Here is a 27012-nt window from a genome sequence, read left to right as displayed (position 1 = left end):
AGATCGTATCTCGAAATGATATCATCAACATGTCTCTTTTTGACCAGTCCTGGATGACTTTTCAAGCTCAGAATTAATCATATACAAAGATAAACATAGACGTCTTATAAGAATCAGTTTACACCAGATTAATGACAACAATTGCCTGCACATGTACTTACTTGATATGTCATAAAGAATGGCACCACAAAATCCAATGTGATGATGAAGATTTGCTCAAACTACATCATAGCATCATGGTAAGGATCTACAGACCATAAACAATGGTTTCATGGTTAGGATCTACAGACTATGAACTATGGTTTCATGGAAAGGATCTACTGACCATGAACAATGGTTTCATGGTAACGATTTACAGACCATGAACAATGGTTTCATGGTAACGATTTACAGACCATAAACAATGGTTTCATGGTAACGATCTACAGGCCATAAATAATGGTTTCATGGAAAGGATGTACTGACCATGAACAATGGTTTCAATGTAAGGATCTACTGACCATGAACTATTCTTTCATTGTAAGGATCTATAGACCATGAACAATGGTTTCATGGTAAGGATCTACTGACCTCTAGACAGCTATGCTGGTTGTAAGTGACAACTGAAAGGATTAGATGATCAGGCTTCACGACTTAGTGACCATATTATATTAGGATCCCATGCCTGGGATATCCATGCCTGGGATGTTCTATCCAGATAGCAACTAACTGATCAGCTGAAATAGCAGGAATATTGGTGTGAGCCACTCTTAACAACAAACCAACAACATTATGCAGACATGCTCTGTACATGGGCCAAACACTGTAGAGTAGTTCATCCATTCAGTCTGTAATAAAGTACAATCCTTTATGGATAACCACTTCTTTATTACTTATTTATTTATTCTTTGTTATTCAAACCTACTTGTTGTTATTACTTTATCCCTGGTCAGGTATTTAAGTCTGTGCTGTAGTACCTCACACATGTTTGAAAATGGTATAAGAAGCCATACCGGAATGTTGCATCATATAATAATAAAGAAGTTGTTATCCATAAAGGACTGTAGTGCCAACCAAACAGATCATTCAGTGTGTGTTATCCATTCAGTCTTTGAAACTGCACTCTGCACCAACGTCTCTCTAACCTGCTCAACCTTGCAAGAAGTCACTGGCTAAATAAATTTAACTCTTAGCTACAATATCCGTAACCCATGGCTGGAGAAACTCCCACAGCATCTGGAGGTAGGCTGGCTATCATGTTACCTCACACAACACTCTCTCAAACACACCTCGACCTTGAAACAGACAAGAAAGGACACACACAGTTTTACCATCCAACTGACAACAAAGAAAATGATATCATGACGTCATGCTAACATGTTCTTGATGTCAATAGATATATTAAAGTGAGCCAAATATTCTGGACTGACAAAAGATACTCACACAAGCATGCTAGTGGCAAGTAATGCATGTACCTAGAATTACCTTGATCACAATACCCTTTAGAAGTAGTATCCTGATTATATAATTCTGGACAAAGAGCTATCTGGTAATGGCTGGGTACTAAAGATGGCCATGTTTCAACTCCCAGAGTAGTTCTGTAAGAGTCCTAGTCAGGTCTGAGGTGTCAGTTGTAGAAACAACATAAAAGAATCAAGTTCTCTTTGTAAGCAGAACTAAGAAGCAAAAACGCCATGTACTTCATTAAAATTTAACATGTTTGTTGTTGCCTGTCTTTTTACTGTTATACTTTTAAAGCATCATTCTATCCTTATCTTTAATACAAACCTTCCCATATAACTTTTCTCCCATAATGAAATGTTCTTGGACAAACCTGTGCAAACCATTCTTCATGTCTCAATCACCTGTAACTATCAATATCACCAAACAATTATCTAAGACATACCAAAACATTAATGATAAGTAGAGAGAAAAGACATGAAGCCAGGTAGGATTGACTATTCCCATGCATGTAGATGTATACAGCTGACATACTGATCAGGTTACCTGATGGACACAACAGTCCTCTGTCATGTCAGCAGTCTCAAACATGGCTGCTGCTTACCAGTGTTGAAGGATCTTTACAGGGTCTTCTCACTCCAGTCACTACACCAATATAGACATATGCTGCTACAGCAAACATGGCTGCTGCCTACCGGAGTTCAAAGATCTTGACAGGGTCTTCTCTCTCCAGTCACTACACCAATATAGACATATGCTGCTACAGCAAACATGGCTGCTGCCTACCAGAGTTCAAGGATCTTGACAGGGTCTTCTCTCTCCAGTCACGACACCAATATAGGCATATGCTGCTACAGCAAACATGGCTGCTGCCTACCAGAGTTCAAGGATCTTGACAGGGTCTTCTCTCTCCAGTCACGACACCAGTATAGGCATATGCTGCTACACCAAATGACTACAAACACAGATGCAATGTCAGCTGCCCATACAAATACCCCATCATGTAATAAGCCCATGGATGTTTCTTTTACAAGCATTTATCCCCAAATCTTGAGTCATCCCTTAACTACCTGATGTGGGAGGTAAGCCATCTGATGTCGACTACTGGGTGTTAATGTCAGTGCAACCTCACAGACAGGAGTGACACTTTGAGGCAATAAAGGGGTCTTGTAGAAAGACACTTATGGGTTTCCATTCCAGAAACCACAGCGAAATCTGGGAAGGAATGAGTTTTGTGAAGTGCAGCACTGATACAACTGCCTGTCAATAATACAGATTGGAAACAGTTTAAACATATTTACTTCATGAAAAAAACCCAACATGAACTGGATTGTTCAACAATCTCAAAAGAAGACCGCTCCAATATACAGAGATATATGAAACAATATCATGACAAGGAAGACTGCAGTCTTATGAAAATAGATGTTATGACATGTAGCCAGAAGATTCACCATGATTGTTGTATATATTTATGGTATTTGCAGTCGGGATCTACAAAGCACTGGTGGACTCCATCAACAACCATCAACAATATGGAAGACATCAGATCAACTAGGTGATACCTTGTAGTCACCAATTACTTAACCCTCAAATGTATACACTGGGTATACAAAAACCTTAATATCAGACTCATGTTATTTTCAGTTCATGTATTCCTATAAAAGGCCAAAATCTATAATTCTCAAATTTATTGGCAGCCGATATAAAACGTTTTTAAATTATTTAGCAAAAAATTTTTAATAACAGTGAAGTATACCCTTGGCCTGAGAGGTCCAAGAAAAAGGACTGTGAAAACGGTCCATCTGCCATATGATGTGTTTGGGTCAGTAGCACTTCACAATCAGCACAGCGGAAGATCAGGTAAAGTAACGTTGAGGTCGTGATAGTTTCCTTTCTCACAACAGTTCTTCAAAAAATGATTTTTTTCATTTGGACTCTTCAGATGATTCACTTGACAGATTCTGATTCTTCAGAAACATCTCATTCATAAGACAAAGAAATTTATCCAGCACAAAACTTAAGAAGATGATAGAAAACCCCTCCTGGATCTAGTCTTATTCCTCAAGGAAATACCAAAAGATTAATCAATGCTACAACCTTGCCCATGAAGATGACTTGTTCACAAGGTATATTTCAGGAAACATGGTTGACAACATTGTGAAATTTTCTTACATTCACGGAAAAATAGTAATAACACATGAGGGGACAGGCGATACGGAATGGACAGATACAGACAAAACGGAAATTTAAGAATTCAGAAGAGCAAAAGATGCTGGTTGGCATAGCTTCACATACAGAATGGAGACTGAGATAAGGACTATGAGATGCATTTTCCTGCAAACTATTGCACAAAATACAAACATATCCACCACACACTACACATATCTCCCCCACACTCCACACAAACATCCCCCTGACACATTCATCCACCACAAACACACACACACATCCACCACACACACTCACAGAATGCACATACATGCCCCACATACATCCCGTACACACATACATCCACCACACGCACATCCACCAGATACACACAGCACACATACATCCACACACATCAACCCCGCGCACGCACGCACGCACGCACGCACGCACGCACGCACACACACACACACACACGACTTAGATATGAAAATGACAAATTACTCATCAAAATACCAATTAAACATTGTGTTACATGCCCTTTGGACACAACCTCTTGTTCAAGTCACGCCATATAATTACGTTGCAAAGCACATGTGCATGACACTATATAAAGACTACTAGAATTGTCTACTTCCTGAAATATGGTACGACTGGGTCTCTGAAGCCCATGGTGTACAGAATAGGATGATAAAAAGGGTACATGTTTAAGGGTAACTATGATGGCACCCAGCCATTCTCACACACAGACAAGGATGATAAAAAGGGTACATGTTTAAGGGTAACTATGATGGCACACAGCAGGATTTGGTCTGGTGTTCTCACACACAGACAAGGATGGGGGACAGGGCAGCTAGTCTGGCAGGTTCACTTAATGACAAATGTGAGGTACATGGTGCCTATTCTGCACACAGATGCATCCAAAAAGAGAATTATTGGGTACTGGGATCTAAATTTGAGATTTCTGCAGGTTTGAAGAAAGATTTGTGGATGACTGAACTTCTAACTGTTCCTGACAGTCATGTAATTCCAACATTTGCAGGGCATTGATTGTAGTTATCTCATGCATGGGGAATGACATTTCTTCAAATGTAGTTTTATATTATCCCAAATAACCCAGTACCTTAACAAGCTTTATGTGATCCACATTCAGGGAATATCCTGAACAATGCAGGATTTATCTGCCAGTTACTAATATCAGATATTCTTCCTGTTGCAGGGGGAGGTGATTGTCACACTGTACAGTTACAAGGTCATAATACTTTGTTCACGATATAACGACATGAACCATGACACACTGGGAGATTGAGGAAATTTGAACATAAAGGATCAGAAGAGCTTAGTTTTGCAAAATGATGTCTTTAATGTTATATCTGGACAACACTAAATCATGATCAATAGATTGATTTTGACATGCTAAAGGTAAAATGTTACTAACTGGGGCCAGTCAAGCCACTACTAGACAAATAACGTTACAAAGCAGGTCGTACATTGTATCCTTGGCTTTAATAAAGCTAACACCGTACCTTGTATTTTCATCACTGAGGTCTTAATAACTGTGCCTCATTATCAAGCTTCTACTGAAGACAGCAGTGGATTCTACTCAGAAATTATAATCAGCTATACCAAAGGCTTTTCATGTTGTGCTAAACTCAGAACACCAAGTGAGTGTATCAGTGATTACTTGATTCTCAGCTCCTTGAGGAGTATACAACAAAACTGCCCTTGAAGGTTGATGTTCACATTATCATCTAACACCACAATGTACCCATTCATTCATGGATCTTCAGGAGAAAATACAAGGGACGGGTAAAATGTGTTGCAGGACCAAAGCTATAGGATTGTTTCGGACCAACAATCCGTCCACTTTCTGACCATTTTTTTTAACTTTACATAGTTTGTGAACTATTAAGCTAGTGGGCAACTAAAGTGTTATAGCATTGCAACAGATGGAATCGTGGTTACTAAGCCATGTTTTTCTTCTTGACCTGTTATATGGACACCACAACAGTTCTTGAGTGAGTGAGTGAGTGAATTATACTTTTTAGCCATATACAGCAAAGTTTCAGTCATGGTGACAAAAGGCCACTGGAATTCTAATATTTGTAGAACGGAGTAATGGAAACTGTTTGTCATATATCTACATTAAAATCTCTGCCAGATACAGCTCATCACTCAATGCATTATTGAGGACACTATTCACAATTTTCATGAGTTGCACTGGTCAAGACACTGGGATACATTATTAAACAAGATACCGTCAAGGTTTGGTTGAAGTTTAGTTTTCCAAAATATAACTCTTCAAAAGGAATTCATACAAATATGAAGATTGATAAAAGCAGCATTGATCCAATCATCCAATAAGCTAATTTCTATATACATGTATTTGAAATATTAATGTGGTCTTAATGAGACTTAGAAAATCAATTCTTTCATTCCTTTGAAATGAGTTTGTAAATGAGACTGACTTGCATGGTGGACTACTAATTAGACATTATTCAGCTGCAGCAATATGACTGAAGTAACACCTTGAACTCTAGTACAATATGTGCTCCAGCCACTGTACAAATACACCTTCCATAACGTGGCTGTTGCCAGGCAGAGCTAGCTGCTGGGAGGGGAACCTGCTTCCGTTCACACATACATCGTCTTAATGCCTCCATAAAAACTCCCAAACCTGCACCATGCAGTATAACTGAGTCAGGAAATTTTCCCTGTAGTCGGAGTATGACAGTTTTTACATCATTGTTTCCAGATTGAGGTCTCCTGACAACAACATATTCAGTTCTATTTCAACTACCGTCTGGATCATACATTGTCAAATGTATGATACTTTCAGTTTATAAAAACTGTTCATAAAGTCAGCCAATGAAACAATCAATGTTACGAATCAATGTAACATTTGCACTAACCTACAAACTTCTTTAATTTACATAGCAGTTGCAATTCAAGATACAAATTATTCTAAACAGACACCATACTGCTTTTTATGAAGAGCATTTGTACAAAGTTTGGTGTGACATGCTATTTGGTGGATTACTAACTTGAGTTCACAATTGTGTATGGCACCATCAGTAATTATGTACATTGATTCAAAATTAAAGTCATTCAACCATCTAACTAATCGGTCCCTGAATGCATGTCAATCAGTCAGCCAAGAACAAATTTCCATAATCTCTGTCGATGTGCACAAACGTATCAATTTCCTTTTGGTATCAAGTCCAGTTCAAATAGCATAATGACTGAGTTTATGCTCCTAAAGTACAAGTTTTGCATATTCCTTTCACCCAAATATTAGCATGAGCAGGAGCTGCCAGCAATGAACCAGATCTTGGCTGAAGGCTGAATAATGAGACAACAGTCACAACAACACATGACAACAACAACCACAGAGGGTATTCTGAAAAACAGAAATCACTGAGGTGAATAACGCTCTCTTGGCCATTGCAAACAGACACCGGAAGTCCATACAAAACCATGCAATAACTTCTACCTTTGACTGCTCAAATCCCCTCATTTCATTCTGTATGAATGAAACAGTTTGAAAAGCTATTTTCCAAAACTTTTTTGAATGAATTCATAAATGTGCGGGAAACATTGTGTCAGTGATTTGACTTTAGGGAATGGAGGAGATGGCAGCATTTTGAACAGTGCCACATTTAAATACACGGCCCTGAGACATTAGCAAAAACTTGCGAGGAGGAAGATCAATACAACCACCTTGCCACAGATGTTTGCAGTGATAGGTAGCCTGTATTGGCCCTCATTGATTGCACCCCTCGCTCCAAAACACATATCCCTATTTGCTGACTAACATACTTTCAAGACTGCTAATTAACCTTTCCAGCATGTTTTCTAAAACAATATTTCTTGCAAAGTCCAAAGACATCAAAGACTATCATAAAGTTGCTAGTGTAGTCCCATGGGCCTATCAGATGTGTCAAAGGTTTTGAATTTGACGAATAAATTTGGTTGATCCCATTCAACTGATACAACTGTAACAATTCAAAAGAAATTATTTCTTGTACTCATGTGTAACTTCAAATGTATAAACCTATTATGCAAATACATGAATTCTTATTATTATTCCAATTATTACATTTAAGTACACATGTATCCCAGTGTTAGGGGTTTTCGATGATATATGACAAAAACATATTTTTTATCTTTCATATAATTTTAAGTTTTGATTTTGCTAACCTTGAGCGATAAAGGTATACTCATCTATTTCACAAAAAAAGCATCATGTGTTTAAAAAAAATAGCATCAATGACATCGTATTGGCGAAACTGTAGCTGCTTGCTACATGCGGGTATTTTGTATGTGTTTTCGATGATGAGCCATACCTTTCCCTCCGCACTGTGAGAGAGTGTTTTGATCAAGTGGCTTCCTGTTTCATACATTACCTGTCACTTGCAGATGACTGATTTTGTTGAATTTTGCTCGCTATTTTTTGTTATACAGACAACTGACTTTGCATCTGAAGTGGTACTAACGATTCAGGTTAAATACTATTGATGTTTATTTGCTCTTTACATACATCTCACGACAGGAACTGGGCATCCGCCCTACTGCTGAAACTGTTTGTCCACTCCGATCGCGCACGTACTTCCTCGATATAGCGCTAGCAATGCAATCGTCAAAATCACCAGAACATCGAATTCAGCTCGTTTTGGGATACAGTAACATGCTTTACACAGACAAGTTAGGTGATCCTGGAAAAATCAGGCTTCTTAAGTTCATCATCAGAGAACATATCACCACATCAATGACCATGAGTGACTGTTTAGTTTTACACCTCTTTTAGCAATATTCCATCTATGTCACCGTGAGGGACACCATAAAATGGGCTTAACACATTGTACCCATGTGGGGATTGAACCCGGGTCTTCGGCATGATGAGCGTATGCTTTAACCACTGGGCTACCCCACCGCCCTTCAGTGACCATGAATACCTATGGAAGTAAAAGTGTTAAATTGACATTTATAATATCAGTGAAACAGTAAATCTGTCAGTTATCTCAGTTGTAAGAATGAGTCAGTTATCTACATTAACAATGAAAGAGATAGTGACTCGCTTTATCTCAAATAACCATATCAGTGAAAGAGTTAATCTGTCAATTAACACAGTTATCACATGATTAGGACACTTGTAGAACTTAAAAACAGCATTTACTTATTAGGCTAGCATAAATCACAAGACTCCTGTATATCTGATCTCCAGGCTTCAAGGCCATCACATACACAGGTGTAATGTACCAAAATGAAATGAATGAATGGGGATTTCTGAGGTCTGAATTGAAATTCCATACCGGTATTTACCACAGCAGTGAAGGAGTAATGTCAGTTATCTCAGCTTACCATGTCAGTGAAAGAGTTAATCTGCCAATTACCACATTTAACATATCAGAGATAATCTGTCACCTATCTCAGTTAACCTTGTCAGTGAAAGAGTTAATCTGCCAATTACCACATTTAACATATCAGAGATAATCTGTCAACAATCTCAGTTAACCATGTCAGTAAAAGGGTTAATCTGCAAATTACTGCAGTTAACGTATCAGAGATAATCTGTCACTTATCTCAGTTAACCATGTCAGTGGTTTTATGTCTATAATCTCAGTAACTCATTAGTTTCATGTAAGTGAATGAGTTACCATGTTCCCTGCTTGCCTCAGCAGTTTTGTTTATGGAACAAGTCCTCAAATCAAACATTTCATCAACTACAAACAAGCATACACCTCAAATTCGTTTGGCAGTAAAACAAACACTTTATCCAGAAAATGTAATTCTAGATATAACATATGTTCATTTGACACATTTTACTGGATATTCAGCTAAGTTCTGACACCCTGGCACATAAACACTGTAACAGTCTGATCTCCTTCACTTCTAGCAGATAAAGAGTTAACATTTTTCACTTGGCCCTTTCCCCATGCAAGTTCTGTGCAGGAATCAGTGCAACACCCTCCCTCGCAGCTAATGAGTACAGTGCTCAGCTTAACAACACACCTTTGTTAAACAAACCACTTGTTACGCCAGTCAACAGGACCTTGTCTACCAGCATGTTCAAGCAGACGCACTTCGCTATAAATACTCTGCTACTTTCTCATTCCAAATATTGAAGTACCACCCACTTGAAACCCACACCTACTTTTTGAGGAGTTCCATCAAAGGGGAAATTTCTAACACATATTTCTCACATTCTTAGACAAATGCTTTTCTTAAACCCTCAAAGTGCTGAATATGGGGTACATACATAACCAATTTGTGTAATGATAATCTTTGTGTCCCGAAATTGTCAGTGTATTTAGATCTACATTTGTGTAAATCAATTCTAAAATACATAAAATATTCAGTTTCATAAATATTTCTACCTAAGTGATTCTCAATATACTGAATATTCCTTTGTCTAAGCAGTCCTGCTATTGCTATCAGTATTGCAGGATCACATTTATGCAAACTTTCACATACCTTCACGTAAACTGGATAAAAATGTCAGCTGAGTCTAGGCTGAAGCATCCAACATGTGCATTTCACACAGTTCAAGCAAGGAAGGTGCGATGTCTTCTGAGTGATCCCTCATGTGAAATGGCCTCTGCTCCTTGCCACTCAGTGCCTCAGTGACTTCATGGTTTAATGAAGCTGTGACCACTCAACCATGACATTTATTGACAGTAAAACTTCACTCCACCTGAACACTGTACACAAGTCCATGTTCCCCTAAAACCGGTTCTGCTGCACATTGAGAGGAGGAACCTTCTCAAATCACACTGTGTGACCACTCATAGGATTTCAACATCAATTCCCAACATCCACTTTGTTATGTCACAAAGCTCATTGATCAAGCTGTTGATTAGGGCATTATGTCAACTGATGATCATGTGATTAGAACACTTGTAGAACCTGAAAACACTTATTAGACTACCATAAATCACTAAAAATCCTCCTGTGTATCTGATCCCTGGCAAGGCCATCACATACATAGGTGTAATGTACCGGAATAAAATGAATGAAAGGGTATTTATGAGGCTTGCCCAAAAATTCAAGATGATAACAATTCCAACTCTTCTCCCATATAAAAAATGAAACCCCAAATGTTACTCTAAATGATTCCTCAGCATAGCCATTGGCAGAAACCGTTCTCAAACTCCAACCTGCGTTACCCCATCACTAAAGGATTTGTAAGAACACACCGGTCAATACTAGTGCCAGAGTCAACTCTCAACGACACACCCCAATCCTGCTGTGAGGCAACGGGGGTCCTTCATAAAGCCAGAAGGCACCATGCATGTAATGTCAGGTAATTAACAATCACAAATAGCAACACTATGCCATAAAGGACACAGAAATGTCAACGCCATAAAGAGTAAAGTCTTAATACACACACTTTACTCCTTATCTCCACATCACAAACAATGCCTCTGTTTCTAAAGGACCCCCTGAACTGATGGCCATGAAAAGAAGGAAGGGCTGTGTTTTCTGGGAGAACTGTTGCTGAGAAGTTATATAACATGCTCATGGAATATATAACGTGATTGGTTGGAGGACCAAGTACTAATGGGCAGCTTGGTCAATACAGGAGTTATCAAACACTGGGCTCAACAGTTACACATACTTAATCCAGGTATCCCCCAAACTCTGTCCTAGGTGAAAGTGTACACTATATCCTGATTATTACAAGAGACCATTTACAGATAACAAGCCTCTGTCATTACCTGTCTACAACACTCCTATATTGAGTGAATTTGCACATACAACTTAATTTGTAAAGAAACTAATAACTTTATCCAATCAAACAGACTGCCTCCATCACCTGCCTCTACAACATCTACAAAATCTAACACAAACAGCATGTGCCGCAGACAGTTATCCCATTAATGATTCAGTTAAATGTAAATAAGCTTCCAAGGAGATGCTAAGCTCCTCAGTACCAAGCAAACGTGGATATTGGACCTGTAATCTACAAGTTCAAACAACTGAGTAACTGGCAGTTAGCCCCCAACATTGCCTCCTCCATGTGTTAGGCAACCTGTGATATACATCTCGTATCACACAGCTGGACCTGACATATAACACAGATGTAGTGACAAGTATGACATAACCACTGACTCACCAATTGGTGTTGCTGAGCGTCTCACCACATCCACCAGAGTATTAATCCGGGTGTCCTCCCTGGCTGGCTGTGTACGTATCCAAACCCACGTCAACAGAGTGTCAAAACATTAGGCAAAGGTGGAGGCAGTGTGCAGGTAGACAGCGCTCACCCTCCTCCACTGTCACTGAGCAAGCTCACAGCTATAACAAGGGACACGATGGATCGAGTGTGGAGGCAGGCAGGCAGGCTGCTTCAGTCAGTGCTGCTCGGTAGCAGGGAGCGGGAGAGAGTACCTGAAACAGATCATTTAAACTTGTCATACTCCAATGAATTAATGTCACTGGTAATAATATACACACTGTCAGTGTCAGCACACAGTGATACTGTCAGTATTAACTTTAACTTTACAAACACAAGTCTACTCTACAGGCACAATGCTCTGGTTAAGACACAATGCTCTGGTCAGGACACAATGCTACCACGAGAACTCAAGGACACAATGTATTTGTAAGCGAATGGGAAAAGTCATGATATGGTGACAACAACTAGGATGGATAAAATACTGATAAAAATCCACTATCATTAGAGAGCAGTATTTTGTGAATAAAGGAGAAAAACATTGATCTTTACCTTATCCCTTACAGGGAGTACACATCCATGGCCTGTCTAATGGATACAGAGTTCAAATATATTTGACTTTAAGACATTCTGGAGACATGCCCTAATGTCATGAGGTCTAATTACAATCACTGGCGACCTACACAATCTGCCCAGTGCCTTCTGTACACCTAATACAGTAACACTGACATGCTTCCTTTGCATTCACATTGTATGAAGCAATACATGATGGAGAATCAAATTAATTCCAGATTCAAGGGTATATAGGTCATTCGAACAGATGGTTGTAGATTCTGCTACTCAGGCAATTAGTAATGAGCATTGATTGTACACAAGAGACATGTCATGTCTGGATATTATCTAAACTTTGATGACTAGCAATGTATCAAAGTACACTTCTGTTTCAGCAGACAGGAGTACAAACTTCTACTGGGACCACCTCTATTTCAGCAGACAGGAGTACAACAGTCTACTGGGACCACCTCTGTCTCAGCAGACAGTCTGCTGGGGCCACCTCTGTCTCAGTAGACAGGAGTACAACAGTTTACTAGGGCCACCTCTGTCTCAATAGACAGAAGTACAACTGTCTAGTTGGGCCATTTCTGTCTCAGTAGACAGGAGTACAAATTTCTACTGGGGCCACCTCTGTCTCAGTAGACAGGAGTACAACAGTTTACTAGGGCCACCTCTGTCTCAATAGACAGAAGTACAACTGTCTAGTTGGGCCATTTCTGTCTCAGTAGACAGGAGTACAAATTTCTACTGGGGCCACCTCTGTCTCAGTAGACAGGAGTACAACAGTTTACTAGGGCCACCTCTGTCTCAATAGACAGAAGTACAACTGTCTAGTTGGGCCATTTCTGTCTCAGTAGACAGGAGTACAAATTTCTACTGGGGCCACCTCTATTTCAGCAGACAGGAGTACAACAGCCTATTGGAGCCACCACAATTTCAGCAGACAGGAGTACAACAGTTTACTGGGGCCACCTCTGTCTCAGTAGACAGAAGTACAACAGTCTACTGGGGCCACCTCTATTTCAGCAGACAGGAGTACAACAGCCTACTGGGGCCATCGCAATCTCAGCAGACAGGAGTACAACTGTCTAGTTGGGCCACCTCTGTCTCAGCAGACACAGTATACCTTGGCCACCTCTGTGTCAGTAGACATGAGTACAACAGTTTACTGGGGCCACCTCTGTCTCAGCAGACAGGAGTACAACAGTTTACTGGGGCCACCTCTGTCTCAGCAGACAGGAGTACAACAGTTTACTGGTGCAACCTCTGTCTCAGCAGACAGAAGTACAACAGTGCTAGTCAGGATATAGAGAGGGGTTTTATGAGTTGAAAGAAGTTGTCCCCAATCCCTTTCACATTGTGAATAAATATGTTTAAACTATATGTCATTCTGTAAGTTAGGAAACCAACCAGGTAGGGAGAACAGGGTTACTGCAAGAAACTTCATGGTCAGCTCCAAACATGTATTTACCTGCAAAGGTTCAGGTAGAACTGATTTTCAGTAACCAATGCATTTTGTATGAGGTAACCCATGCTTTTTGTGTGAGGGAACAACTGGATCATGCTCAAGATTGCTGACACATCATTGTATCCTAATTGTGTAGATCGATGCTCACACAGTTTATCACTGGATTGTATAGTCTCCAGGTTCAATTATTTACAGACTGCTGGAATACTGCTGAGTGCAGCATAAAACTAAACTCACTCACTCACTGACCCAAATCTGTATCAGCTAAGTATAGATATGACAACATGTGCAAAACAGTTGTGCTAAATATACAGTGGTGGTGAATACAGCACACTGTGCATACAATTTTATCCTTTGAAGTGGCACACAAAACACATAACTAATACATAGTAAATCACATTTCTAATGCTCCATCATATGTAAAGTTTGACAGAATGTCTATAACGCTCCTAAAACAATTTCAATTTTCCATTTTAAGGTTTCACACTAAATCTACGTCATGATGACAATGCAGATTTCTTGTACCTAGTGTAAGCCCCTATCATGAAATAATAATATTACACTTGAAATACCAATGATCAGTGATCCCCAGTGAAATGCCAAACATGTTTCCAGAACAAACAACTGAATCTCAATGTCAACAATGACCATCCTCAGACAGACCCTCACTCCATGCATGATCTGACAGAACTAGTAAGTAACTTCCTGTTAACCTCCGAAATGAGTTGTGTTTAATGCCCCTTTAAAGAATCTAAGCTGTGTCATTGAGTGACAGTTAAATATCACTGTAAAGAATTTCAGTTGTATCATAGTGTGTCATTTAAAGTCAAGGGTAAGCTGAATCTTATGTAGGTTACGGATATATATCACTTGGAGTAATGAAACTTTGAGCAATGAGACTGGAAGTCAGTTGAATGTTCTCATATGGACTTTCTGGCAAGGGATGCAGCAGACTCACGCTAAATACAATTTTGACAGAAAACTAATTTGTTTTAAATTGCAAAGAAATCCCAGTTAGATGGGAGGTTCACAACCTGAAAGAATCTAGACTTGCATCATTTAGAGCTTTAGCATTGCAGGGAGGGCTGGACAGAAGGGAAGATAGTGTGGTTCACGGACTGAGACAGACTAGGTCTGCAGGGTGATACAATGACAGCATCACACATCATGTATGGCCCACAGCAGCTGTTTGTGTAGCCTAGCAATCATGCTTTGTATCTGAACATATGAAACAATGATAGTAACAAACTATAACACATAATACAATATGTAATATAAACTGAAAAGGAGCATCAGGGAGACCAGAGATTCAGAACCTGAAGAAATCTAGACTTGCTTCATTTAAGGCTTTAGCAATGCAGGGAAATAATGTGGTTCAGGGACAGTGACAACAGACTGCTGTTTTGTGATCCAATGGGAGGATACGTGTTGATGTGCTTCTGAGAGTAATGCGGGCCCCACCTGACTGACCCATGTTACATACACAGTATATCGCCAACCTTATGTGGCTAATAAAGGTCCTGATAACCATAAGGATGCAGATCTCACACATTTACAACTCTGCACAGTGCAATTCATAGAGATTGTGGCATCTGTGCTCGCTGTTCTTACTGATCACTCTTATTTAAAGGCACTTAACTTACAATTCCTCGCATTGAATTTATTTAAAGATATATGGTATACCACACCATGCCTAATTGGGATAAAAATACACTAAATGACCTCTTACAAATTTTAATTTATTTCAGAGGTTAATAGAGATATCACTGGAAAAGGCTCAAAAGGGTCACTCTTACACAAACAATATGCTGCAGCCTGAAAGTTTATTACAGATAAAGTGTTTTATGAGGAAGGGCATGCAATTAGTATTTTGGCAGAATCAGTATAAGATTCTTAGGGTCTTTTGTACATTAGTTTAAAATCCAAGGAATATCAGGTATAGATTAATGACTGGTCCCTTAACCCATTGGAACACTTGTGATTTCCACAATATGTTGAAGTATTGTCAAAGGAAATAACTTTTACTTGAACTTCTACCTCACTACAACGAACTATACTCATTACTATGACATTAATATTTGATCAACCAGCATCTGTGAACGCAACTCAACTTAAGGAATCCCTGACAGATGGTAGGAGTCTGGGTCTAGACTGGTAATGGCAGATTAAGGAAATCCCATTATGAAATGGACATGTTAAGAAGCAATAGCAATCAAGGCAAGGGTTAAGTGTTGGCACAATCGGTGAACGTGAGCCAGGAGATTCATCGACTGAAGCTGATGACTGATTGGTTGATAGTGCTGTTGACTGATGCCGCTGGGCAGGTAAAACAATAGCACCACTGATCAGGCAGTAAGGTAGAGGTGGCTAACTTTCCCTGATGAGTCAGGCACCAGTATCAGACAGGAGTCTGTCTATCAATAATAATTACAGCGAATCAACAGTGGGCTCTCTGTTTCTGCTGCTCCAATACAGGAAGTAGAGACTGGTCAGCAGTGGCCTGCACAAAATCTGGTAATATTGAGTTGGGTAGAGGCAGACAATGAAGGAGTCGTGATCTGTGTTTGCACAGACATAATAATAATTACATCCATTAACACAGTGGATTCAGAGTATTATTGTGATCTGTTTTGCAATGGTCACTTCCAGCACATGATTGCCAGCTTGGGTTTTATACTCCCCAGGAAGCTCAGAATCAAATTCTAGTGGATACTGATTCACTGACCAGGCATCGGCTGTCTGAGGTAGAAGTCAAGTGATGTATATATGCATCATCATTACTACACACAGATTAAAATGAGTAAACGCAGCAAAGAAGGTATGGTTGACCCTCTCACTATCAATCTGGTTAAGATCCTCATCATCCTTGTCCCTTCCATGCACAGTCCAGAGATCGAGAGAATGCTGAACCCACCATGATGCCATCAGGGTGTGAAGAGTCACCAACACTGCAACATTCTGCTTTACCCACATTGAAACTCAAGTCTCATCCAATGGTAGTTCCCCAGGTTGGAGGTACCAAACCTTAGGCACCAAGCACATGTAAGCATGGGCAAGGCCTTCGTATTTGCCATGTATTTCCTGAATCTTGTCAATCAGTGATAAAGATAATTTCATTGTACCATATGTCATTTTGGGGATTACACTCTCTTGATAAATGGCATTGTGCAATCATGATTTCATTGGATTTATTGAAAATGACATGGTTTGTTTTCTGCTTCCAACGGAGACTGTGTACAAGCCTGTTCCAGAGTATTTTATGACTGTCATTTTCCATGACACCCTATATATATTGTGGGGTATTGAGAACATGGTAATAAAAGACAAGAGGTGAAAATGATTTCAGCTGAAAATTAGATGGGGGTCGTGGGACCACAGGCCCCCAACTGCAACCAGGATCAATTGATTTGCATATAAATCTGTGGAAATTCTGCGGATGCACAGAAAATTGCTATCCCTCTGTGTCAGAGCAGGGTATCCAAGGTGGTGGACAGACTAAATTCATTACATATCCTACATTTCATAGTAACATACACATGTACAATCACACATTGATGGTTCTGAGTGGGAAGTAACTGGTCCCAAGCAGTAAAGATAACACATTGTACAATTATCAAAGGGCTATTATAACACATTCCAGGTAAAGGATATAGTGTTTCTCAAGCTAGAAGGAGGACATGTCCGTATTATTGGAAAAGTACTTGACAAGGAGAATCTGTTTTTTTCAGTATGGATTTTCCCTTGGCAACAAGTTCATCCACGTGAAGAAGGTTAGCAAATGGTGTTGGAGACCTGCCCTAAGGAGGTCCAAGATGATAACATTTCTCCATGCTTAGCAATGACTTGATTTAATGACATACAGAAAAGTAAAGGATGAAAAGAATCACTTTAAAAAATTCTTAGTCTGAAAGACATAGGTCATTTGCTGCAAATATGTCACGTGAGAGAATAAAACAAGTGAACACATTCCAGAGACATCAAAATTCACTTGTGAGACATAGAAATATAAACTTTTCTTAGTCTATCCAACACATTGAAAAGTTATGGAGGTAAAGATGTGCCTCTTCATGGTTCACAACTTTGACCAACAAGATGTTGCAGCAACTTCGAATTCCACTTCTGATTCCTTCTTGCTACATGTAAAATGTTCCAATAAACATTTTATACTTTGTGTTCAGTCAAGGTTGAACATTGTGCAGATGACTTGGAAGCCAAATGTGTCTGTTTCAGTCAACACATTACATACTCATGAACACAAATAAGGGAACACATGAAAGTATAAGTGTTGCTTTATTCTTTTCCATGTTTCATCACAAGGTATGTATTGCACTGTGGGTGAATTTCTGGAAAAGAATAAAAGAGCAGTTGTATTTTCATGTGTCCCCTTATTTGTTTCCATGAGTATATTTCACTGAAAGCTTTTTCATCCCCACCACATACCCTTAAAATACAAATTAAACAACCTTATCTCCAGGTAGTTATGTAAGAAGAATTAGAATGAACAATTTTAATGATGTCAGGAGCCTTTTTAAGACTTTCATCTGCCTTTATTTGTCTTAGCTGTCTGTATGTAACAATTGTATACACTACCTATACTTGGCTTACAACCACCGACATGCACATGTGATGTTATGACAATTATATTCAGTATGTTCAGGTATCACCTGTCACTTGGACCTCATGTCCAACAAGATTCAACATGTTTCTAATGTTGATGTTTTATGTTAGAGAAACTCCATTTTTCTAATATTTGGACAATAACAAGAGGACTCTACAACAACGAAATTATCAACACTCTGCAAAATTATCACTCTCTGCTCCACAATCAGTGTGATATCTGTTCTTGCAAAGACACCTTTCATTCTTAGTCTAATTTGGGATGTGCCCAAAACAGGGTGTGGGAACATGGCACAAGCCAGCCAACTGCATACCCGTGATGGTCCGGGGTAGAATAGGATTTCAGCAACCCATGCTTGCCGTTAAAGGCAACGATGCTTGTCGTACGAGCTGACTAACAGGATCCGGTGGTCAGGCTTGCTGACTTGGCTGATACATGTCATCGGTTCCCAATTGCACAGACTGATGCTCATGCTGTTGATCACTGGATTTTCTGGTTCAGGCTTGATTATTTACAGACTGCTGCCATATAGCTGGAATATCTCTGATACTCTTGAACATAAACATTGACTAAATGTACTGCGGAAACACTGCTGGGTGGGTATACATCTATGTTTTATGGTGGGTATAATAGCTGTCTTTTGGAACTTTGGTGCATTTTGGTTAACTGATTTGTCTAAGTAATTATCAGTTGTCCTTGCAGTCCTAGTTCCCCTTCTGACACCATTCTTCTCCATGTAAAATGTTTTAGTGACACTATATGTAAGATTTGTAGATATTTTCAACAAATCAACAAGTTGTCATTGTATGGTGAAATATTTTTTCTTCTTATTGGTTTCTTTTTGTCATCAACATATATCTTCAATATCTACGTATTATACAATGATAGACTAGGACTGATTCATTGCCAATTTTGTTAAAAATTGGAAAATTAATGTTGAAAAAGAAAGAAGAAAATATTTTTCTCCATTCTGTGCACATCGTAAACACGATACAGTGTCCTACATCAGCAGCTGAAGAGGTCCTAGGTATGCTGAAAATTGCATAACTCTGCAGCCATAAGACATGCCCTGCCATGCCCTGAACCACATCAAAAGAAAAACGACCCTTCACATGATTCATTTAATTATTGAACATAAATACTCTTTTAATTGTTTCAGCAAACTACAGTTAGATTTTTGTGAGGAGTTTCCCTAAGGAAAAGATAAACCTTGCTGATCCTATTTGAAAGTCATCATATTTCATGTGCTGTAGACATTGCCTGTTATGTATTACAGCAGTTAGTGAGAAAAACAGCTGGGTGAAATATCCCGTATCTCACTATACCTGTTTTACCTTCCCCAGTTGCAATATAAACAGATAGGCTGTAACTTAACCAGGGATCCACCAATTCATGTGTGTGGAAATATTATCTCCATGCTTTGATGTTTCTAAAAAGTTCAACACATCAAATTGTTTCGAGTAACAGTAAGACCTCATAAATTGGTAACAAGACCTATTAAATTGCACTGGTTCAATTACATTCAAGACAATACATTTTACAATGATCACAGGGCTATTAGAAAGTGTTTAAATATAGACACTTGTTTCTCCTGTACATTTGTGTGATGACACAGAGGTCCTGTCTTCATTATACACTTGTGTGGTGACACAGGGGCACCTGTCTCCCCTATACAACAATGTGGTGACATAGAGACCCATCGCCCCTATGCAACCGTATGACTGTGGTGACATTGAGTTCCCTGTCTCCCCAATGCAACAATGTGGTGACACAGAGGCACCTGTCTCCCCTATACACCTGTGTGATGACATAGATGTCCCTGTCTTGCCGATACACCTGTGTGATGACATAGATGTCCCTGTCTTGCCGATACACCTGTGTGATGACATAGAGGTCCCTGTCTTGCCGATACACCTGTGTGATGACATAGATGTCCCTGTCTTGCCTATACAATTGTGTGGTGACATGGAGGCCCGTATATACCTGTGTGGTGACATACAGGCCCATCTTCCCTGTGCACCTTTGTGATGACTTAGAGGTCCTTGTCTCCCTTACACACCTGTGTGTTGATGACGATGACAGTGACAATGATGATGATGCTTCATGGACACCATAGGTATAACTCCATAGGTAAAACTGTAATGCTACCAGTGGAGTACCCAGGGTTCTGTCAGACCCCACACAGTCTGCTTGCAGCTCACATCTTCAGCATCACTGGAGAAACAGGCAGACCATGATGAAATACTAACATCAAGCACATATTCCTTACAAGCCATGAGTATGCTCAGCATATGTACATATAAGCTTCTGCAAGTTCTTATATTTCAGGGGTTTTGATTCAACCCCCTAAGTATCCACAACTCCATAAGTAGTACACAAAGTTGCATGTGTGACTCATGTACGTTACACTGCTATCTCGCCCTACCAGGTACCCATTTCATGAGTGGTGGAAAGAGACATATTCAACAAAATCATTGGTGTTGGGAAACATGGCATGTGCTACACATGGAAGCCAACCAACCAAAGACTTAAAGCCTCTCATGAGTCAAGTTGGCAAATGTGATCATCCAGCTACACTCACCCTGTGACCAATGTTGCTTCACCTGATCTTAGGGCCATGCAGCACCAAGTCCTCAGTGCAACTTTCACCTGTATGTCATAGCAACGTTACTTCATTTGTATTCAAATAACAAACTGAGTAGACAGATCCCTGATAAGTATCGACTTAGTTATTAATGCAAAGCCATGGTCTGATGATCAAACAGTGTGGTTTTCAGCACAAACACACAGCCTTCATCCAGCAAATAGTATAATGTGAAGCCCAGGCATACTATCCCTATGTGCAAATGAATTATGAATCCCTACTCCCTCCCTCCCTCCCTTACTCACTCATCATTGCAAGCCACAGGCACATCCACTCTCATCCAGCAGTATGTAATGTGCTGTACCTAATGGCTACTGAGAACATTCTATCACATCACTGAGTCATGTACATGCTGTCAGGGGAGGTAATCATGCTCCCCATAGCATCTAAGAATATTCAGCTTGGTGGATGACAGACACTATGTGTTCTAGACCAAAAACTATTCTCTGAAATGAACATATCTTACAGAAATACAATATAATGAAAAGGGCCCAAAGACATACTTTTTTTTCCTAGACTTGCATGGGCTTTGTTGGATATATTTGCTACAGTGTCTGTATGACAGACTGTATCTGTTCTTATGCTAATGTTTTGGGATGTTTCATTTAGAATCCATCTTATTCATTTTACACTCCTACTTTAACACAGAAAGCTACATCAGTCTATGGAATCCCACCATGTACAAACACTACAACCATGAAGGCACACATCAAACTGGCAGCATGAAGCCACCTTGATTAACGACCCACCTAACGTTCCACTACCTGATCCATGACCAGGTGTTACAACTGTATGATTGTCACAGTTACACACACATCAGTTATACACAATAACATGCTCACTACTGACACAAATGTTGCAAGACTGAAAATGGATTTGCATTCCAGTGCAACTGACTACAAACTGTCTCTGTTGTTTTATGCTGAAACGTAAATACGTAGCCATAGTGACAATTCATTATCTTATGTCATCTGAACTCAATGACAGCTATCTTCAGTGCAATACATATATATGCAAATATCGGGAAAGCTAACTGAATATAATTAGATTATCATATTGACAAAACATATATAGTCAGTGGGAAAGAGATTAGTTTTTTTAATATCAGGTAAAAAAAATTTTGTTATTAAATATAACACAGCCAACATAATACATTAGTCCATTACTAACATACCTGTAATCACACTTAGCATCTGATCATATCGTCCAACAACTGTTTCTGGTCCCTTGGGATTCAAGGGACAACTCTCTACTTGAAACATTTCCCTGTAAATACGTTTCTAAATGTTAAATAAATTATCAGACTTCAGGATTACTATGGTTGTACACATTTAAACAGATTGGATCAAACTGTCATTAAGGTATAATTTGCTTTGATGAATTGTATTTCATGAATGTGTAGCATGCTGCCTGAGTCTAACACACCATGTAACAGGTTGCTGGCTGCAGGTCCATCACTTCCCATTATCCAAATGTTCATCCGACAGCCAATCACCGACAACCCTGGCAATCTATCACTTTCACCTGACAAATTCAATCTAATATTCATCCAAACTTTAGTTCTCATACTTTGGTTTAAAAAAGCGAACCATCAGAGTTTTTTATATAAGCAGACACATGCCAAAAATAGTACAGAAATAGTAGAAATAGATGGCAAAGGAAGAAAAAAAACTGGACAATATTCAAAAAACATTTCGAGTAAGACAGGACAAAAAACACTGTCAGAGCATGATAGGTGTAAGACACAGATGGAACTCAAATGGATTCCAGGATGATCTAGCTCAATACAGTGATCTATGCACTATGTGTGGCCAAGTGAGACACCAATGTTTCGGCCTGTCCAACATTCCACACAGCCAAAACAATGTGATGCTAGGTTGGAATCTCTGATTCCCCCAAACATGTTTCTGGTCTTCTCAGCTCCATACCTCAATTATTGGCAGCAGAAAAGAGGGAAACATTTAAAATCTCCATCAGTTTGGTCTCATCTCCCGGCTACATTGATACATTTGCCATTAAACAGTATAAGTTACCATGTGTTCGCAAGTTTGATATGGAGATTTATCATGTCCGAGTTTAATATCAAACAAGAAGGAAGTGACCAGAATGACCAACTCACTGATAAGCTGAGAGAGATGACACACTCTTGAGGTCAGTGACAGCCATAATTTGAACTGCACTGAAGTGATGCTTCACAATAGTGTAACTCCAGTAGTACAGGCAGAATGAATTTTGTATACTGTAGAAAGATTACAATTCTTCTTTAGTGATGGCATGAATTTCTGAAGAGTATTGACTCTAGTGGGAACGTTGCAATACCACATTGTGTCGTCTAGTGTTTGTTTACAAACAATGCAAACAATATGTTGTTACCAGGGACATGAATGGTCCAGTTTAAAGTAAAAAGTATACCTACGGCATGTGACAAATGGGTGGCTGACACTGCACTGGAAATCAAGATAATATTATGTTTCAAAATGGCAGCAATCTCAACTATCTCAATAAATACTGCACTTATGTCCATACAGTCTTCTAAGGTGCTATAAACAGATGGGATAACAGCTTGTGAGTTGAAGTATTTGGGCACACCTGAACCTTTGACTGTATGTTGAAATCCTGGTTAGCTCTATCTGAGTTGTCATTACAATATACAAGGAGTTACCAAATTTATCTACATGCGGCATCACTTCAAACCTTCTTCCCACACATTACATAACATGCTGTGATAGATCTGGTATACTGTACTGCCAAACCCAACTCAGATGGGGTTCCACACAAAAACAAGATGGCCCCATGGACTGAAGATGTAAGTCCTTCACCCTTCTATTATATAAGTACTGACTTGGAGTAGATAAAATGTGGAGAGGATTTTGTCATCAGCAATAGTCATCCATTATTCATTATAATACCTACTGTTAATGTGGGCTTGATGACAAAAATGTCTGACAAACAATATTAGAATTATGAAACAAAAAAACCCAGCAAATACATATATTCTTTCTGTTCTTGACAATGAGTACATGGATAGCCCATTGTACATGTTCGAATAATGTAACTGACAAACTACACAAAGACCCTGCACTGGGACAACTGAACAAATGAACAGAACCGCAATGACTAGCTATGGGCCACGTATAGTATGCTAATTTCCAAACCTTAACAACACCATCCACAAGGCTGCTGCTCTAATATGTGCAGAATGTCCAGGCGTGCTGGCAATGAATATATTAATAACAATATATCTTCAACCCTCCATGTACATATATATATATGACACGTTTGTACAATAAACCTTATTAAGTTAGATGTTTAGGAGCACCTGGATTCCTACTGTCTGAACCATTTCACACATAGGGAGTTGTATCTCCTGTGTGTTCCTGTATTTGTGTGTCTATATTTGTGTGTCTATATGACAGTGTCTATCCACACATGCTATTCTGTTATGCAGTTCTCTGCCCTCGTCTGTGTCTGTGTCTGCCACTGTCCTCTGTGACCTCATTTAATAATCTATGTCTGTCTACCTATCTTTCTCTGCCCTCACCTGTGACATCATCTGATTATCTATGTCTGTCTACCTATCTTTCTCTGCCCTCACCTGTGACATCATCTGATTATCTGTGTCTATCTATATGTCCTTCTCTGGCTCACCTGTGTCTGTGTCTGCCACTGTCCTCTGTGCCATCATCTAATAATCTATGTCTGTCTACCTATCTTTCTCTGCCCTCACCTGTGACATCATCTGATTATCTGTGTCTGTCTCCCTGTCTTTCTCTGCCCTCACCTGTGACATCATCTGATTATCTATGTCTGTCTACCTATCTTTCTCTGCCCTCACCTGTGACATCATCTGATTATCTATGTCTGTCTACCTATCTTTCTCTGCCCTCACCTGTGACATCATCTGATTATCTATGTCTGTCTACTTATCTTTCTCTGCCCTCACCTGTGACATCATCTGATTATCTGTGTCTATCTACCTATCTTTCTCTGCCCTCACCTGTGACATCATCTGATTATCTATGTCTGTCTACCTATCTTTCTCTGCCCTCACCTGTGACATCATCTGATTATCTATGTCTGTCTACCTATCTTTCTCTGCCCTCACCTGTGACATCATCTGATTATCTGTGTCTATCTACCTATCTTTCTCTGCCCTCACCTGTGACATCATCTGATTATCTATGTCTGTCTACCTATCTTTCTCTGCCCTCACCTGTGACATCATCTGATTATCTATGTCTGTCTACCTATTTTTCTCTGCCCTCACCTGTGACATCATCTGATTATCTGTGTCTATCTACCTATTTTTCTCTGCCCTCACCTGTGACATCATCTGATTATCTATGTCTGTCTACCTATCTTTCTCTGCCCTCACCTGTGACATCATCTGATTATCTGTGTCTATCTACCTATCTTTCTCTGCCCTCACCTGTGACACCATCTGATTATCTATGTCTGTCTACCTATCTTTCTCTGCCCTCACCTGTGACATCATCTGATTATCTATGTCTGTCTACCTATCTTTCTCTGCCCTCACCTGTGACATCATCTGATTATCTATGTCTGTCTACCTATCTTTCTCTGCCCTCACCTGTGACATCATCTGATTATCTGTGTCTATCTATATGTCCTTCTCTGGCTCACCTGTGTCTGTGTCTGCCACTGTCCTCTGTGCCATCATCTAATAATCTATGTCTGTCTACCTATCTTTCTCTGCCCTCACCTGTGACATCATCTGATTATCTGTGTCTGTCTACCTATCTTTCTCTGCCCTCACCTGTGACATCATCTGATTATCTATGTCTGTCTACCTATCTTTCTCTGCCCTCACCTGTGACATCATCTGATTATCTGTGTCTGTCTACCTATCTTTCTCTGCCCTCACCTGTGACATCATCTGATTATCTATGTCTGTCTACCTATCTTTCTCTGCCCTCACCTGTGACATCATCTGATTATCTGTGTCTATCTACCTATCTTTCTCTGCCCTCACCTGTGACATCATCTGATTATCTATGTCTGTCTACCTATCTTTCTCTGCCCTCACCTGTGACATCATCTGATTATCTGTGTCTATCTATATGTCCTTCTCTGGCTCACCTGTGTCTGTGTCTGCCACTGTCCTCTGTGCCATCATCTAACAATCTATGTCTGTCTACCTATCTTTCTCTGCCCTCACTTGTGACATCATCTGATTATCTGTGTCTGTCTACCTATCTTTCTCTGCCCTCACCTGTGACATCATCTGATTATCTATGTCTGTCTACCTATCTTTCTCTGCCCTCACCTGTGACATCATCTGATTATCTATGTCTGTCTACCTATCTTTCTCTGCCCTCACCTGTGACATCATCTGATTATCTATGTCTGTCTACCTATCTTTCTCTGCCCTCACCTGTGACATCATCTGATTATCTGTGTCTATCTACCTATCTTTCTCTGCCCTCACCTGTGACATCATCTGATTATCTATGTCTGTCTACCTATCTTTCTCTGCCCTCACCTGTGACATCATCTGATTATCTATGTCTGTCTACCTATCTTTCTCTGCCCTCACCTGTGACATCATCTGATTATCTGTGTCTATCTACCTATCTTTCTCTGCCCTCACCTGTGACATCATCTGATTATCTATGTCTGTCTACCTATCTTTCTCTGCCCTCACCTGTGACATCATCTGATTATCTATGTCTGTCTACCTATCTTTCTCTGCCCTCACCTGTGACATCATCTGATTATCTGTGTCTGTCTACCTATTTTTCTCTGCCCTCACCTGTGACATCATCTGAATATCTATGTCTGTCTACCTATCTTTCTCTGCCCTCACCTGTGACATCATCTGATTATCTATGTCTGTCTACCTATCTTTCTCTGCCCTCACCTGTGACATCATCTGATTATCTGTGTCTATCTACCTATCTTTCTCTGCCCTCACCTGTGACATCATCTGATTATCTATGTCT

The 27012-nt window shown here is 39.7% G+C and overlaps 1 protein-coding gene across 3 annotated transcripts in view; it reads right to left on the bottom strand.

Annotated features, from left to right (window-relative positions):
* Positions 1–27012, bottom strand: part of LOC137291716 (neuronal calcium sensor 2-like) — a 127123-nt gene that overhangs the window by 62260 nt on the left and 37851 nt on the right. The window contains exons 1-2 of one of the 3 annotated variants that reach the window (XM_067823176.1): positions 20987–21019; positions 11705–11979 (exon numbers count right to left, since the gene is read on the bottom strand). The gene's annotated coding sequence lies outside the window, so the exon portion shown is untranslated. Of the gene's footprint in view, positions 1–10062; positions 10217–11704; positions 11980–20986; positions 21020–27012 lie in introns of those variants that run through there. The other 2 variants (XM_067823174.1, XM_067823177.1) reach the window with 2 other exon arrangements.

This window comes from Haliotis asinina, chromosome 7 (assembly GCF_037392515.1).
Source record: "Haliotis asinina isolate JCU_RB_2024 chromosome 7, JCU_Hal_asi_v2, whole genome shotgun sequence".
Classification (NCBI taxonomy): domain Eukaryota; kingdom Metazoa; phylum Mollusca; class Gastropoda; order Lepetellida; family Haliotidae; genus Haliotis; species Haliotis asinina.
Note: the sequence above shows the minus strand (reverse complement) of the source record. Positions and strands in the feature narration are given on the sequence as shown.